Below are 15,919 nucleotides of genomic sequence, written 5' to 3' on the forward strand. Positions count from 1 at the left end.
TTAACCAAAAACTATCACAAGGGGCCCCTTAACAACACACACACACACACACACACACACACACACACACATAACTCACAGTTTCATTTTGAGGTCCTGGGTTTTTTTTTTTCTGTTTTCAGCTTCTCCTAAGGTTATAGAGTAGTCAAGCCATGCGGAACCGACTTGAGAAATCAGGAAGCCTGGCTGGAGTTTCATTCAGAAAAAACACACCCTCCCCACACACCCTATTCCTGGGTTTGATTGAAAAATAAATCTGCTGTTTTCTGTGCACCTTTGAAGCGCCCCAGCCCAGGCCCTGATCCACGACATTTGCAGCTTGAGGCTGAGAGAATGTTTGCGGCTGTTTTAAAGACTACCGAGTGTGGGGTCCATATGTTTTGTTTATTATGGGAGGGGTGTTTCTCCCTCCCTCCTCCCCTCCCTCCCATCTTCTCTCTGTTCTCTTCTCTTTTCTCTCTCTCTCTGAGTCTCTCCCATTGTTCTCTCTTCCCCTTCTCTGTCTCTGTGTCTCTCTTTCTCTGTCTCTGTCTGTCTGTCTCCCTCTTTCTCTGTCTGTCTCTCTCTCCCCCCTCTCTGTCTCTCTCTCCTCCCTCTTTCTCTCTTTTTTTCTTTTCTCTCCCTTTTTTCTGTCTCTTCTCTTTTCTCCATCTTTTTCATCTTTCTCCCCCACTCCTCTTTCTCCTCCCTCTCCAATCTCTTTCTCTCTGTCTCCCTCTCCTCCCCATCTCTCTTTGTCTCTCTCTCCTCTCTCTCTGTTTTTCTCTCTGTCTCTCTCCCTCCTCTCTCTCCTCCATCTTTCTCTCTTTTTTCTTTTCTCTCCCTTTTTTCTGTTTCTTCTCTTTTCTCCCTGTCTTTTTCATCTCTTTCCCCTCCCACTCCCTCCCTCCCCTCCTTTCTCTGCTGCCCTCTTTTCTGTCTCTTTCTCTCCCTCTGTCTCCATCTGTCTGTCTGTCTCTCCCTCTCTCCCTTCCTCTTCTTTAACTTCCCCATTCAGCACTTTCTGGATTCCATTATGGCAAGTGACCACCTCAGGGCCTTTGGGGTACCCTAGCTAGAATGTGTGTCCTGTCACCCAGAGTGACTCTCCCTGTCTGGGAGAGAACCAAGTTGCAGTCACAGGAGAAATCAGGCATGTTGAAAAGCTGAAATCCAAGTGGGCGCCCATCAGATCCAGGGCAGTAGCTGAGAAACTTCCACAGGAGTCCTGGAAATGGGCTCTTTTTGTGTAGTGAGAGATGATGAGCACAAGGAATTCTGGGAAACTCGGGCATCTTCCTCTGAGCCGAGGCTGGGCAGATTCAGAGGCAAGAGACCAACACTGCCAGTGACCAGAGTAACAGAGGAAAATTACTCCAGTGACCAGATTAATGCCGTGACCAGTCTCTCTGCTAGAGGACTGATGCTGGGGATGGGGTTTCTCCTCCCCACAAAGAGGTGGTGGACTCTGGGTTCTGAAGGTTGAAGACACACTGTCAAGCATCACTGAGGAGTCGGCTTGTCCTGCTCAGCCATTTCTTAACCTCCCTTGAACAGGGAGTTCTATGGGGAAGAAGTTCCTACGAAGGGACAGACGTTAAAGAAATAACAACAGAAAGCTTAAACCCAGCATAAATGCACCATTTAAAAAACATAATTCGGGTTGGAATGTTTCCAGCAGGGTCCCCAGTGGGGGCAGCCTGCCTGCTGGATCTGGGGTGAAGGGAGGACTAGGGGGTGGGCATTGGGGTCCTCCCTTGATGCACACCCATCCCCTCTCCATCCTGGAAGATGAGTCGGCCAGGACCAAAAGAGCCATCCCTCCTGGGGCCCAGGTCAATTTGGAAACTGTCCAGTAGACAAAGCAAGGCTGCCCATGGCCAGCAGACTCCCCAGGGCCTCCCAGGGGAAGTACTGGGGAGAGCTGAGACTCCACCAGAGATGTCCCCAGAGGAGGCCTGCTGAACTCCAATGACAGTGGTGTCTCTGGGGTCATTTTGGGTGGACAGGGTAGCAGTCATGTCCATATCTCCTTTGAGGATTGAAGATTCTGGTTCCCAGGCCTGCCCCCAGCCTAAGTGACCTCCTTTCTGTGTAGGACCACCTGTCTTAGTGGGAAGGCAGCATGTCAAAGTGGGAGAAGCACTAAGCCTGGAGTCGTGGGACCTGAGACCTGAGTTTGAATCTGACTCTTTTCTAAACTACCTGGGCTCTCTGGGCCTCAATTTCCTCACCTGTAAAAGGAGAGGGTTGGACTCAGTGGCCTCTGAGGTTTCTTCAAGCTCTAGAGCTGTGATTGTAGGGTCCTGAGAAGTAAGGATGCAAGAGGGACAAGGCCTATCCATGATCTCATCTTCTCTCTCCAACTGGGTCCCAGTTTGATGGATAGCTGTGTACCCCCAGCTCTGATCCCTGGGGTCAGCCTTTGTCCAGGCTGTCCCATGCTCCCTCCTCACCCTGGCCTTTTAGAATCCCCAAGTTCTTTCAAGTCTCAGCTTCCATGCCCCTTTCTATAGGAAGTCTTCCCTGATTGCACTCGGTGTTAGGATGTCCTCCCCTCAATTCTTTTGTATCTGTAAGATGAGGCTGCCCAGCCTCCCCCTGTCCTGTGCCCAGAGTCATGTGGGCAGGAGGCAGCAGTCTGGAAGGAGCAGAGGTCAGCAATGGGCCAGGGTCTTCTGACTGGAGGGGCAGTGGCCCTCTTTCCATTGGAACTTATTGCTTTGCACAGACTTTGTTTTCATTTCTGTGGACTTGTGGTCTTCCCAGCTCTGTGAGGACAAGGAAACTGCAGTATTTATTTTGTATGCCCTTGTGCCTAGGACAGTGCCTGGCCCTTAATGGTCGCTTGTTGGTTTATATATGAGGATCTATATAAATCATCATTGACCAGGTATTCTGATGCCCTCCCAGGCTCACCAAGCTTCTCTCATTTGATCCTTTCGACCCCCCCCCCCCCCCCCGCCGCCTTTCCTCTTTGCTGGTAACCACAGGAAGGATTATCTTCATTTTACAGATAAGGAAACTGAGGCTCAGAGGGCTTAAGCCCATGGTCAGACAGCTAGTCAGTGTTGGGGATAGGGTCTCACAGGCCCTTCCTGACTCCACGTCCTGGCTGTTAATGGCTTTTTCCTCCAGATGGGGCCCCCGAGTCAGGGAGTCAGTCCCCTTCACATCTCCGTCTCCTGTACAGGATTCATGGGCCAAGAAGGTGGCAGAGGCTTCCTAGCATCTTGCTGTAGTGCCACACAGGTCCCTGGGGTCAGGCCCTGGCCCCCCCACCTCCCTGGCAAGAGTAAGGTTGGGAGAAGGGGCCGCCCCCATGGGAGATACAGGGAGGACCTGTTGGCCCATGGACCCTGGGCTTGAATGCATTGGGTCTTTGCACCCCAAGGTCCTGTAACTCCGGGGTTCTATTCAGTGAGATCCCAATGCAATGAGTATTTATTGAGTGCCTACTATGTACTCAGTGTTAGAGACAGGAGAATACCCCAAAACTACCCCTGCCCTCAGGGGGTTTACACTCTATTAGGAAACCACGTGGACCCAGAAGAGTAGCTCTATCTTCTCCAGAAAATCATTGTGGAGCATTTCCAGGCCTGCAGCGGACAGCGTTAACAATTGGGGGAGGGGTGGGCTGGGGGAGTCGGGAAATGTCACAGGGTCTCTGCTTTGAAGGGAGCCAGGGATTCTGGGGGGGCAAGATTGCTGGAAAAGAACAGAGTTGAACAATGGGAATCAGCAACACTCAGGGCCAAGCATGGTGCCAGTCCCAGGAGGGGCTTCACGGGCATTTTCTGATGTGGACTTTGAGGGAGTTGTTGAATCTCTCTGTACCTGCTGCCCCTCGTGGAGATAACACGGCTTACCCTTCACACTCAGCTGGGGCAGGGGAAGGGGGCGTTTCTCGGGCAGCAGATGCATGAACAGGTTCAGCATCAGACGAGTTGGGGCATGATACCCCCCAGTGGGGTTTTAAACACTGTCAGGGACTGGAAGATGAAAAAGGCTAACCCCAGCACAAGTTGAGTGGGGGGCTCTCAGGGCTGAGCTCCACGATCAGTGACAATCTGGTGAGGCCAGAGGGGCCCCCAAGGACTTACCTTGGTTCAGACATCTCAAAGCACCAGCTTTTCCACAGCCCCTAGACCCGGCCTCAGGTCTGGAGGAGCCTGCAGCAGCTGTCCCCAAGGCCTGGCTTGCCGGCAGAGCAGGAAGTGACAGATAGCACATTCATGAGGAAACTCTCGCCTGGAGAGTGGCTAATTTGGGTTTCTCCAAAGTCCCATGATTGCTGCCTTCCAGGGTGGGGGTGAGGGCTGAGCCCAAGGCCCTGTTGGCCACACTTCCCGCCCTCTGGGGATTTCTGGGAGCCAGGCTGCTTGGACTGGTGCAGAATGCAGGCAGGGAAGGATCGGGGCAGATTCCCAGCTGAGGCTCTCAGCCCTCTGCAGGCCAGCCTTGGCTTTCTGGCCCCCGATTCTGACCTGCCTCATGGGACCTGGAAGGGGTCAGTTATTAGAGGTGGGGGAGCCCTAGAAGCATTGGGATGAGAGCCTTACTGGAGCCCTGACCCGCATGTCCAGAGGCCCTCATTGCAGAGGGGGGAGATCAGCTTCATGGTGCCACCTTTCCTCTGCTAACAGGCAGGAAACAGGACAGATTTGGGAGCTGTGCTCTGTCCTCAATTCACTGGGTGACCTTAGAGAAGTCCCTTCTCAGCTCCGGGAATCAGTTTCCTCCCCTGTAAAGCAAAGGGGTTAGATAGATGATTTCAGAGGTGCCTTACCCAGGTGAGAGCCTGGGGAAAAATGGACAGATGGTCCTAATGACACAGCCCTTGGTCCCTCTTAGGACTGGGCTCCAGGCCTTTGGTCCTGCTCCCTTTTGCCCAACAGTTAAGGCCCTGGTAACAGACCATGAAAGACAGTTGGGTTAAGGAAAGAGCCAGGAGGACCCAGGTTCAAATCCTACCTTTGACATTCCCCAGCTATGTGATCTTGGGTAGGTCACTTACCTCCAAGGGCATTCTAAGTGGCAGTGCTGGGGTTGAGCTGCACTGACAGGGGGAATTTTCTTCCTGGGGATTTTCCTGCATCAGTAAAATCATGGGTCTTCTAACAAACAAACAAACTCAAAGTGAAGGCAAAGACTTCCAGAAGGGTGAAAAACCCAGATTGTTATTCAGGTGCACAGGCAGGACCGGGCTTGGAGCTCATGCTGCGCTCACGATGGGAAGGACCTGAGTTTGAATCCCACCTTTGACACTCTCTGTGTGACAGATGGCAATAGTGGGCCTCAGTTTCCCTGACTGCAAAATGGAACGATCATAGTAACATCTACTTGTGGCTTTGTTGGAGGGAATACATGAGGTAAACTGTCCAAAGCTACAGACATGTGGGTAGTTGCTCCATTAGGGAGAAAATGGGCAGAAAAGACAGAGCTGGAGTCACGTGGGCAGCAGATGGCAGAGGCCACAAGTGAAGACTCACGCCCATTCTGGCCCAGGGAGGCAGCGGGCTGGGTGGGGGCTGGGGGCCAAGTCGGGATGTGAGTCATTCCTGTCACTGCCTCCTGCACAGCCCAGCTCTCTTAAGAAGGACGCCCCCCAGGCCCACGTGGCTCCCAGAGCCCTGAGAGCATCCTGGCTGGGAGGGCTCCCAGGGAACAAGGAGCCTCTCGACTGGGACCAGAGAGGAAACTGAGGCTCAGAGAGGCAGAGGATTTTATTTGTTTTACAGAACAGGAAACTGAAGGTAAACTAGGGGAAGTGACCTTGCCCAGGCTCGCATGGCCAGCAAATATCTAGGCAGGATTTGAACTCAGACCTTCCCTGCTGGAGATCTGGCCGGTTACTGGCAAACCAGATGTGGCCTTGGCCACCACTTTCTAGGTTCTTGCTGGGGGCCCAAGCCTGACCAGGTTGTTCAGGCATAATGGGGGGGGGGGTGAGGTGCAGCACCCCCTTCTAATGGCAGGAGTGGTGAGATTTGTAGCCTTTCTTCTTGTCCCTGTCCTTGGCATAGGGCCTGGATTGTAGTCGGGCCTTACTGATTGACTGACAGTTTCATTCATCTGAAGCACAAGTCTCTACATGGAGCTTGGCTTTCTGAACTCATAGGGCAGAGTATTTGGAAGCACGGCCTTCTTCGGCAATCAGTCATCATGCATTAAGCACCTACTGTGTGCCAGACCCTGTGCTAAGCACTTGGGATACAAAAAGAGGCAGCAACAGTCCCTGTCCTTAAGGAGCTTACAGTCTTATGGGGGAAGCAGCATGCTGCCAAACTCGCACACAGCTAGTGATATCCAGCATAAACAGGAAATCATGAGCACAGGGCAGAGGCTGGAGCCCAGAGAGCTGGGAAGGCTTCCCACAAAGGGGGGGTTTCTCGTAGCTAGGTTTGTAGTTTATCCGGGTTCGGGTAGGGTGGCATGGGATGCCCTTCGGGGTCTCTTCCACTCTGGGACTCTGACTTGGTGGCTGCCCAGGCCTCCTGGTTGCTGGTCCCAACCACCAGAGCCAGGCAGCTCCACAGAAAGGGATCTGAAAAGAGCTGCCAGTGGCACTTGGGAAAGCTCTGCCACTCTGTCTGTGTGGTTTGGGGTCAGAAATGCAGTTGCCCGGGTCACAATTTTCTCCTCCATAAAATAAAGATGTGGTTCTAAATGATCCCTTAAGTATTCCCTCAGTGCTGCTAATTGTATGGCCGTGGATAAATCACTTGAACCTCAGAGCCTCAGTGTCCTCACCTGCAGAATGGGGACAATCCCATTTCTGCCACCTGCTTCCCAGGGCCTTTGGGAAGATTGAGTGAGGTTTGGGTATGATGGGCTGGAGAAACTGGAGGTGGTTTTATTATATAGTCAGCCCAAGGAGCCCCTGGAAGCCTCCTTGCAGGGGAATCAGGGTAGCGTTGGACCCACTAACTCCAGCGTCTTCCAAGGGCCACACAGTTCTCTGGGATTCTCTGGGAACAGAAGAGAAATGTCACCTGGAGCCCCCTCCTCGGAATGTTTCATACATCTGGACTTTCTTTAGTGGGGGGCGGGGAGGGGGGGGGGCAAAATCAACACACCATTGAGCCTGCCAAGGACAAATGGCGGATGGGTGTTCAGAGTTACTCCCAGTGGCCATGGAACCCAAAACGTCAGAGCTGGGAGGGACCTTAGAGGCCAGAACCTAGACCGTCAAAACGGGGAGGAGCCTTAGGATCCAGAACGCAGGAGTCAGAGGCAGGAGAAGGCTCCGAGGTCTTTTAATCCAACCATCTCAGGAGAGAGAGTCCCAGAGGGTGAGGCCCCGGTGGGGGTAGGGTCCTGGCAGAAGAAGGGCCCAAGCGACAGCCCCAAGTCCCGTCCTTGAGTCCCTGGCTCACAAACCCAAGACGCCCCGCCCCTCTCTTTAGGACCCTCCCGGCACACCCACTCGTTCCTTCTCTGGACGCCCCCAGTCTGCCTTTGAACAAACAACTCACGAAAATAAAATAACCACCAAGTTTCCCATCAAATTACTCAAGAACTCCCTCCCCCATAAACACAGCTCCCCCAAGTCTGGAGGCCTCAGTTCTCGCTAGCCAGCGAGCCGATCGTCCTGGGTGCTCCGGGCTGGGCTGGTGCCCACCGAGCCAGGCTGCCCATCCCATGTGCGGTGTGCCCAAGCCGGGGCAGCCCCAGCTGCGAGTCATGCCACCGGGGGAGCTTGGGGGAGGGCCTTGTCCTGGCTGGGCACCAATGCAACAATCACAACGGCAACAACAACCATGATGCCTATGGCAGCAGCTAGTCAATGCTATGCCAGGCTGCAAAGTTTACAAAGCACTCCACCGATGTCATCTCACTGGATCCTCACAACAACTCTATGATCATTTTACAGATGGAGAAACCGAGGCAGGCAGCAGTCAAGTGACCTTCCCAGGCTCCATTGGGAGCTGGTGTCCCATCAGCTGCAGCAATTTACTGGGGGAAGGGAAGGAAGGACTGAGAAAGTGTCACACCCAGATCCTGTCAGTGACATGGACAGGAGTCACTCAGCTGGACTGTCTTACTTGGGTGAGACTGGGTGGAGGAAGATCTCTTCTTTCTAGTAAGCACACAGAACCGACAGAAGAGTGGGTAAGTGGATGCTAGATGGACAGATGGACACATAGATACAGAAGGGTAGATGGGTAGGCGAGAAGATGTGGAGGTAAATAATGGATGGATGAATAGATACATAAAGGTATAGGTAGATGGATAGATGGATAGACAGACAGACAGGCAGGCAGACAGACAGACAGACAGATAGACAGAGACAGACAGGCAGACAGACAGACAGACAGACAGATAGACAGATAGACAGACATACAGACAGACAGATTAGATAGACAGACAGACAAACATACAGACAGACAGATAGATTGGATAGATAGACAGATAGACAGACAAACAGACAGACAGATAGATTGGATAGATAGACAGATAGACAGATAGATAGACAGACAGACAGGCAGACAGATAGACAGACAGACAGATTAGATAGACAGACAAACATACAGACAGACAGACAGACAGACAGAAAAATAAACCTGCATCTGGTGATGTTTTGCCTGGAAAAGAGAAATCTGGACTCCACTCCTTTGGACCTCTCCATCATGCCTCCAGGGACCTCATCATCCTGCAAGCAGTGCTACAGTCTGAGGTCTGAAGTTCTCTGCTTTCAATTCAGGAAGTATTTCCAATAAACACAGCAAAGCAAAGGAAAAAGTTTTCCATCTAATTTGAGATGGTTAAGCCAAGAATCCTGGTCTCTAGGGAGTCTGGAGGCCTGGATTCTCATTGTTTGCCACAGGGTATCAGGGGTCTGGGCCCCCAGGAGCTGAAGAGACCTGCCCAGTGTCCTCTTCTGTCTAGTGGGCAGAAGAGCTCCTGTCTTGCCTCCCTCCCTCCCCAGGCTTTTGGGAGCATCTCATGAGATAATGGGTGTGGCAGTACCTTGGGGAATATAAAGGCCTAAAGAAATGAAAGGTGTTATTGTCATATGATTAAAATTTTGAAATTCTTTAGGGCAGAAGGCACTATGGAAAGTGGGTTAAAATGATTGACTTTATGAGCAGAACTGGCCATTTAAGGCAGTGTAATAGACTGAATGAAACACAAAGATAATTAATTGACTCATGGTCTTTGAATACAGTTTTTAATCTAACTGGGCAGGGACTATATAGTTCATGCAAAAATAGGCAATATGTGTAACGATAATATAATAACAAGAGTGCTAAATCGACCAGGGTAGGATTGGCTGAGATGGGAAGAGATGCCATGGATGGGACAGGATAACCAGAGCCCAGGCCTCGAGCAGTCCCCCTTGCAGCTCAGGAGATCCTGTCATGGTTTTCCACTGCCCTGAGTGGAGAGTGCCTACCTTGTATGGGCAAGATGACAGGCGTGCTGTATCCAGGTAAGATCCCTGTCCATCTCCTCACCAGGCACACTGCACATGCGCCCTCTTTCCTCTCCCTTCTTTTCTGTTTCCAGAATGTAATCTAATAAATAGTTCCATTGGTATTGGAAAGGCAATGTCAATCTCTCCCCTTATGTCTCCACTCACCATCTCTGTACTTTTCAAAAACAATGTCTCTCTAGCTACAACTTCCCTAGACACCATCTCCTTCTGATAGAGGGCAAAGACCATTTTTGCATTTGTGTTTATAGACCCATGATTTAGCACTGTGTCTGGCACACTGGAACTGCTTGGTTAATACTTTTTCATTCATGGGATGGGCTAGGATGGGATGGGATAAGATAGGAGGGGAGGGAAGAGGAGAGGAAAGGAGAGGAGAGGAGAGGAGAGGAGAGGAGAGGTGAGGAGAGGAGAGAAGGGGAGGGGATAGGGGAGGAGAGGGACATGGCTTGACATGTTAGGAGGAACATTGCTAAATCATGGTGTACAAAGGTGGGTGACAAAGGCAGGCAAGGGACTTACTTCCTGAGGATGGGTTGAAGGAACCAGGCACGCTCAGACTGGAGAAGGGAAGACCTAAGGGGTACTTGAAAATGAGCTTCTAGCTCTGGGAGGGTTGCACCTGGAAGATGGATTTGTCTTGCTCTATTTGGACCTTGAGAAAAGAACTAGGAGCAGCAGGTGGAAGTCCCAGCTGGGGTCAGGTGTTGGGGGGTGTCTCCTCACAATGAGCACTGTCCCAGAGGTTCCTGGGCCGGGCAACCATGGCAGGGCATGGTCTGTCCCTCTGTGGGGTGCAGTCTCTAGCCCAGTCAGGCAGTCACTTGTTGAGGATGTCTCAGAAGGGTTCTTGGTCCAGTCTGGGTTGATTCAGAAGTGTCCAACATCCCTTGTATTTTGGGTAGTCTGTGTTTTGAGATCTGTAAAAGACTTCTGCCTAATTGATGATAGAACAGAATAAAATCGATCCCAGAAAGAACCCACAGTTTCTTCTGGTCAAAGGAAAAGATAATGTTTTGGCAGAGCTGAGGGAGGCACCTGGAGAAGGCGGGAATTGAGCTCCTGAGACAGTGCTGGCCACACTGAGCTTGGGCTGACCGGCCAGCATCAGCTCCCCTCCACCCCTCTATTGCCCACCATGCCCTGCATTGAAAATTGGCTCCCTGGTGCCAGGAGGGGGCCAAACAGCCTTAGCCTTGGGCTCTGCTGGTGGGAAGCCTGGGCCCAGGGACAGATGTAGGGATGGTTCCACTCTGCAGAGAGGAAGCTGCTGACAGCTACCTCTGAAGAAAACTACAGTTCCTCCCTGCTCCTTCTCTTCTGGCTGCCAGAGGAAATGGAGGGACGTCTCTACACGGTGCACATTTTCTCAATGACTTCCAGCAACATCTCAGGCTGGTGCTCTTTGGAGCATATGGGGAGCATCTCCATGTCTAAATTCACTCTCATTCATACTATTTCCCCTCTACCCCATAAAGCCAATGCCAGCTGGGGCGGAGGGTTCCGACTCCACAGCCTACTGCCAGGATGGCCCCACCATGGAGCAGACCAGACTCCGTGTCTAGAGTGAGGCGAGTGGGACTTTCGTTCACTCAAACACTCGAGTGATGCATCATCGACTGTGTGGTTTCCGTCTTTTATTCCCAGCACCTGTTTACAGAAATTGTTCAGTAAAACTCTTGAAGTTCGACAACACTGCCTATCGCGGCTGCCATCTCCATCACGCTGGCTGCCTTTGTCCCCTACATGTCCAGCCTGGAGTCCTCTTCGAGGCCCACTTTCCTCCTCTAAACTATTCTGCGTTACATTTCACGCCCTTATTGGATCCCGCCCCTCTCCCCCTAGAATTTAAGCTCCTTGCGGGCAGATGACTAATCCAAGTCTGTCAGCTTTTTTTTCACCCACCCCCCCACCAGAAGTCTGTGTCACTCTCTCCACCCTCTGGCTAGAATTGGTTCTACAGAATCATTCAACTCAGATCAGATCAACTCAAGAGAATTCATTTCAATTCAACTCAACACAACTTAACTCAAACCGGTTAATTTTAATGTTTGTATTCCCAGCACAGTGCATGACACACAGGAGGTCAAAATGAATGTTGATTGATTGAACTAAATTCAACCAATTTAAATTAATTCAAATCAAATCAGTTCAATTTGTTTCAACTCAACTCAGAAAAAACTTGAGTGAGTCACGGTTCCACACAGGACTCCGTCCTCCCTGCTGGGTGTACAAAGATTAAGTAAATCACAGGTCCAGCCCTCAAGGACCCTCATGTCAGAGGGTCTGACATCCAGAAGAAAGTATGACTCCCAGTAATCACAGAACAAAATTAGGTCAGAAAGAAGCTTCATCTCCTAGTGCTGCCATATTGCAAGACTCTTTCTAGACAGGAGGGTATTACAGCAACCTTGTGAGGCAGGTGTAGAGGACACTGTCATCTGCTTTTTGCTCATAAGGAAACAGAGGTGCTTTAGGGAGGTGAACACTACAAAGCTAGCAAGGGCTGAAGGTAGGACTTGAACCCAGAGCTCTGGACTCTACAGCTAGTTCTCATTCCATGAATAGACTAATGGAATGAAAAGGGACCCCAGAGGAATTGAGTCCAACATATTTCTGAATGAGAGCACCCCACTTCCCACATGCCCAATCCCCTCCAGCCTTACCCTGAAGGTACCCTGCGGGAAGCATGTCCCTCTCTTCCAGGCAGATCACTCGATTTGTCTGTCATTTGGGGGCTTCCCTCCCATCAAGTCTAAATGTGCCTTTTGGTGACCTCTCATTCTCTCCTGGCTCCTCTACTGACTCTAGACTTTTCTACCTGTGGGACCTGCCTGTGTGCCTTGTAGACGATGTGATCATGGGCAAGACGCAACTTCCCAGAGCCTCTGCCACAGACCCACCTTGGAAGGATATTTGGAAAGCTTTTCTCACACCTTTAAAGGCTGTAGACTCGGAGCCTGGTTCTATTATGCCACGGAAGCCCCTGCATCACTCCCAGTCACTTGAGTGGGGGTTTTGGGCATCACCCACCTCTCTCTGAGTTGAGCATTAGAGTCAGGTGACCTCGATTTGAGTCTCGGCTCCTTCCAAGTGTCTGGAGTTGGAAGGTATTTAGTAATAATATAGAACAAGTTTTCTGTTTTATAGATGAAGAGGTTGGAAGTCCCTGAGGGCCTCTCAGAACCTCAGTATCTTCCTCTCTGACATTCACATTACCTATGCGACACTTTCACTGTGAAAACCAAATGAGATCATAGATGTGAAATCATTTTGTGGTTGCAGAGTGAGTCATGATAAAAGGCACTTACAGGGCTGCTCCCCAAAGTACCTGCCTCCTCTCACATTGTCAACTTTTCAACAAGCTTACTGCATGCCCAGCCTAGAGGAGAGGACAGTCTGGTTGGGCAAAATGACCGAAGGATCACTTTGTTATAGGAATGTAATTGTGTTATAGGAATGTAAATTTTTAGGACCTTCCCTTCCCCTAGGTTAAGTGCACCTGGAGCCTGTGGTAGGAGGCTTGTTTTTCAGGCATACCCACACCTTGGTGCTTTGTGATTGGGCAGTGGGTGAAAAGGGTTGTTACATTCTCTAACGCAGGAGAAGGCTATATAGTCCCTGATGTGAGACTTTGTTTTGGGGCTCACTTTGAGAAGTGTTGTGTGATTTGACCAGATGAGACTCTGGGCAGCCACTGAGAGCCCCTCAGCTTTGAAAAACCCAGATGTTGATGCTTCCCTCTCTGGTAACTGATTAGGTATGGATGTACTGGTTGGACATTGTGGAAGCCTGTCTGCTTGATCTGTTTCTCTGTCTTGTAACTTCTGTCTGTATACTCTGAAGTTTGGGGTGCTGACCTTTTCCCCTGAACTAGGTAAGTGATATGTTTGATTGATTAAGGTAAGATTGTTAATCCATTTTGAGTTGCTTTCCTTTAGAAAAGCAGATCTAAGAACCTGTGTTGGCAGCCACCCTGGGGACGCTGGGGTGATTGTCTCAGAGCAGGAGGAGACCCTCAGAGGCAGCTAAGCTGGCTGCTTCATTTCACAGAAAAGGAAACCGAGGCTCATGGTCATATGGCTTGTGTCTGAGGTGAGATGTAAAGCCAGGTCTCACTGCTCCCAAGTCTGGGGTTGTCTCCCCTAATCCACACTCCTGTGATTATTCTGAGAAACCAGAGCAGGATATTGGGATGTTATCATGCTCCTACTGATGCCCCTCTGACTATATTCTGACAGACCAGGGTGGCCCCCGAGAGCTTCTTTTGGTGCCAGACCCTTCGGAGCTCCCCCTGCCCATTGGCCACGGGGGCTGGGTAGGCCCACAGCTGCCCCCTCCTTCACCAGCCCTCCCTGAGGCTTTAGAAGCTCAGGGGCAGGAAAGCTGCAAGGCTTCATTTTAACTTGGCACCTTGGCAAGTATCCGGGAAAGAAACTCTGCATCTTAACCGGGCTACATTTGTTTTGTATTTTAAATTCCACCAATTTTTTCATGTCTTTGGATTAATTATTCCTCTTTAGACATCAAAGGAAATCATAGGACATTTTTACTTTTAACAGTTTTGTACGAATGATGTTGGGTAATTATCCCATCTCGCCAATGATAGGTCTGCCTGCTTTTGAGGGTTTTCAAGATTACTAAAGGAAATACAGCTAATTACAGTCGGACCCAAATGACAGCCCTGGCTAGGCCCTGTTTACTCGGTGGGCTTTGCACAAATAATTGGGCTCTTTGAGAAGGCTTATTAAGCCCATTGGCTGGAATGCCCCAAGTTGCCTATTTACAGAAATACTCATTTGTCTTTCTCCCCCACAAAGCAGAGGCTGTGATCCTGCCCAGAAGAGATGGGGGCCCCAGGGGAAAGCTCATCTTTGCAAAGATTTTAGTCTGGTTTTGGCTCCCAACTAGGGCCAGGGCTGAGTGTGCAGGGACAGAGAAAAGAAATAAGGAGTAGAAAGCATGTTTCTCCATCCTGGATGGAACCGGCCTCTGGCTGCCTGAGCTCCTGGGACTAGAGTCTTGAGCAGAGATTAGCTGTTCAAAACATTCACTTCTTCGGGCCCCTTGTGTAGGCCTAGGAAGGAGGATAATGTTGACAATCTCTCAGGGCTTTGCTGAGATCTGTCATTAAGGAACAGTGTTGACTGAGGCTATGCCCTGAGAGGGGAAGCCAAAGTGTGCTGTTCCCATGGACCAGGGATGTTCAAATACATCCTCCTTTTACTGACCAGTCACAGTGACCAGGACCACTCAGGCTACTTGAATTTAAGTAAACAGGAGGCTAGTATGGATGGTAGAAGTGTGCCTTGTCCTAGGAGGCTTGAAGCAAATGTTCGGTGACTTGAATGAAAAATCAGGACCTTAATTAAGGACTTTGTTAATCACTTATTACTATACCGATTATGCCTTTCTTACAGCATTCACTGAAGCAGGTCCCTTCAGTTGAAATAGGTCCCTTCAAGACCTTAGGCAATTTTTCTCTTGTTTTTTGATCAGAACCTACTTGAGGATGCATTTTTATCAAACATTGCACTAAAAAATCCACGTTTGTCTTTTATTCCACCCTCCACACACACAGTTAGTTCAAATTAGGGAGATTTGGATGCAGTGACCATCGAATAGACAAGGAGTCAGAACGAATCTTCTCAAGAACAGGTGCCCCTATGGAATGAGTCTTGTTCCATAACAGAAGGAAAACCCCCCAGAAACTCGGAGTGACTGAGGCCAAAGGAAGCCCCAGAGGAGGCCTGGAGGCCCTGGAGCCATCTCTCTCCTGCTTCTTCTTAAACGAATCATTATTACTAACAAATCAGTGTCCTTAAACCCTGCACAGTCTAGATTTGCCCACAATGGGAGGTTCTGCTCAATCATTCTATTTTTATTAAAGGAAGCGGCTGAATTCTCTTGTGACGGCCCAGGTTTTACAGTTGCTTACTATATTAAGAGACAGTAAAGAGATGGAGTTTTGCTGTGAGTTAAGAAATTACAAGTAGTATCTGCCTCTTAGGGTTAGCAGTCTTTGAGACCGCATTGAAGGGAGATCTTACAGCCAACTCTCCCACATGAAGAACCCGGTGTTATCTTCAGGGATGGTCCGTTCTCTGACTGTGCTAGCTCAGGCAGGAAAACTGGATTCTGCAGTTTAGCTGGACAGAGCCTTCAGCAGGTGGAGTGGCAGACATTCCCTCTATCCTGTTGAGGGGGTGGGGAATGGGGAAATAGACAAACACCAAACCAGCAGTGGGCAATTCGTGCCCATTGTACAGACCTAGCCTAGGCTTGGGTTTGCATGCTAGAAGCTAGACTTTTCATGTATCTAACAAAAAGTGAAGACATTCAGATCTTGGTTTGAAATAAGGGTACATGAATGGTCCAGACTGCTTGAAGAACTAAACCAACCATTTGGAAAAATTCTTCCTAAATTCAGTCATAGTATAAGAAAGAGAGAAGAAAGGAAGGAAGGAAGGAAGGAAGGAAGGAAGGAAGGAAGGAAGGAAG

General features: G+C 50.1%; 1 long non-coding RNA gene across 2 annotated transcripts in view; it reads right to left on the reverse strand.

Moving 5' to 3' along the window:
* Positions 1 to 428, reverse strand: part of LOC138144946 (uncharacterized) — an 11,978-nt gene extending 11,550 nt beyond the window's left edge. Inside the window, exon 1 of one of the 2 annotated variants that reach the window (XR_011164051.1) lies at positions 80 to 428. This is a non-coding gene — a long non-coding RNA (uncharacterized lncRNA). The remainder of the gene's footprint in view (positions 1 to 79) is intronic. The other variant, XR_011164050.1, reaches the window with a different exon arrangement.
* Positions 429 to 15,919: the final 15,491 nt, after the last annotated feature.

Source organism: Petaurus breviceps, unplaced genomic scaffold (genome assembly GCF_028583685.1).
Source record: "Petaurus breviceps papuanus isolate PSGF00001 unplaced genomic scaffold, PetGlider_PUasm1.0 90721, whole genome shotgun sequence".
Classification (NCBI taxonomy): Eukaryota; Metazoa; Chordata; class Mammalia; order Diprotodontia; family Petauridae; genus Petaurus; species Petaurus breviceps.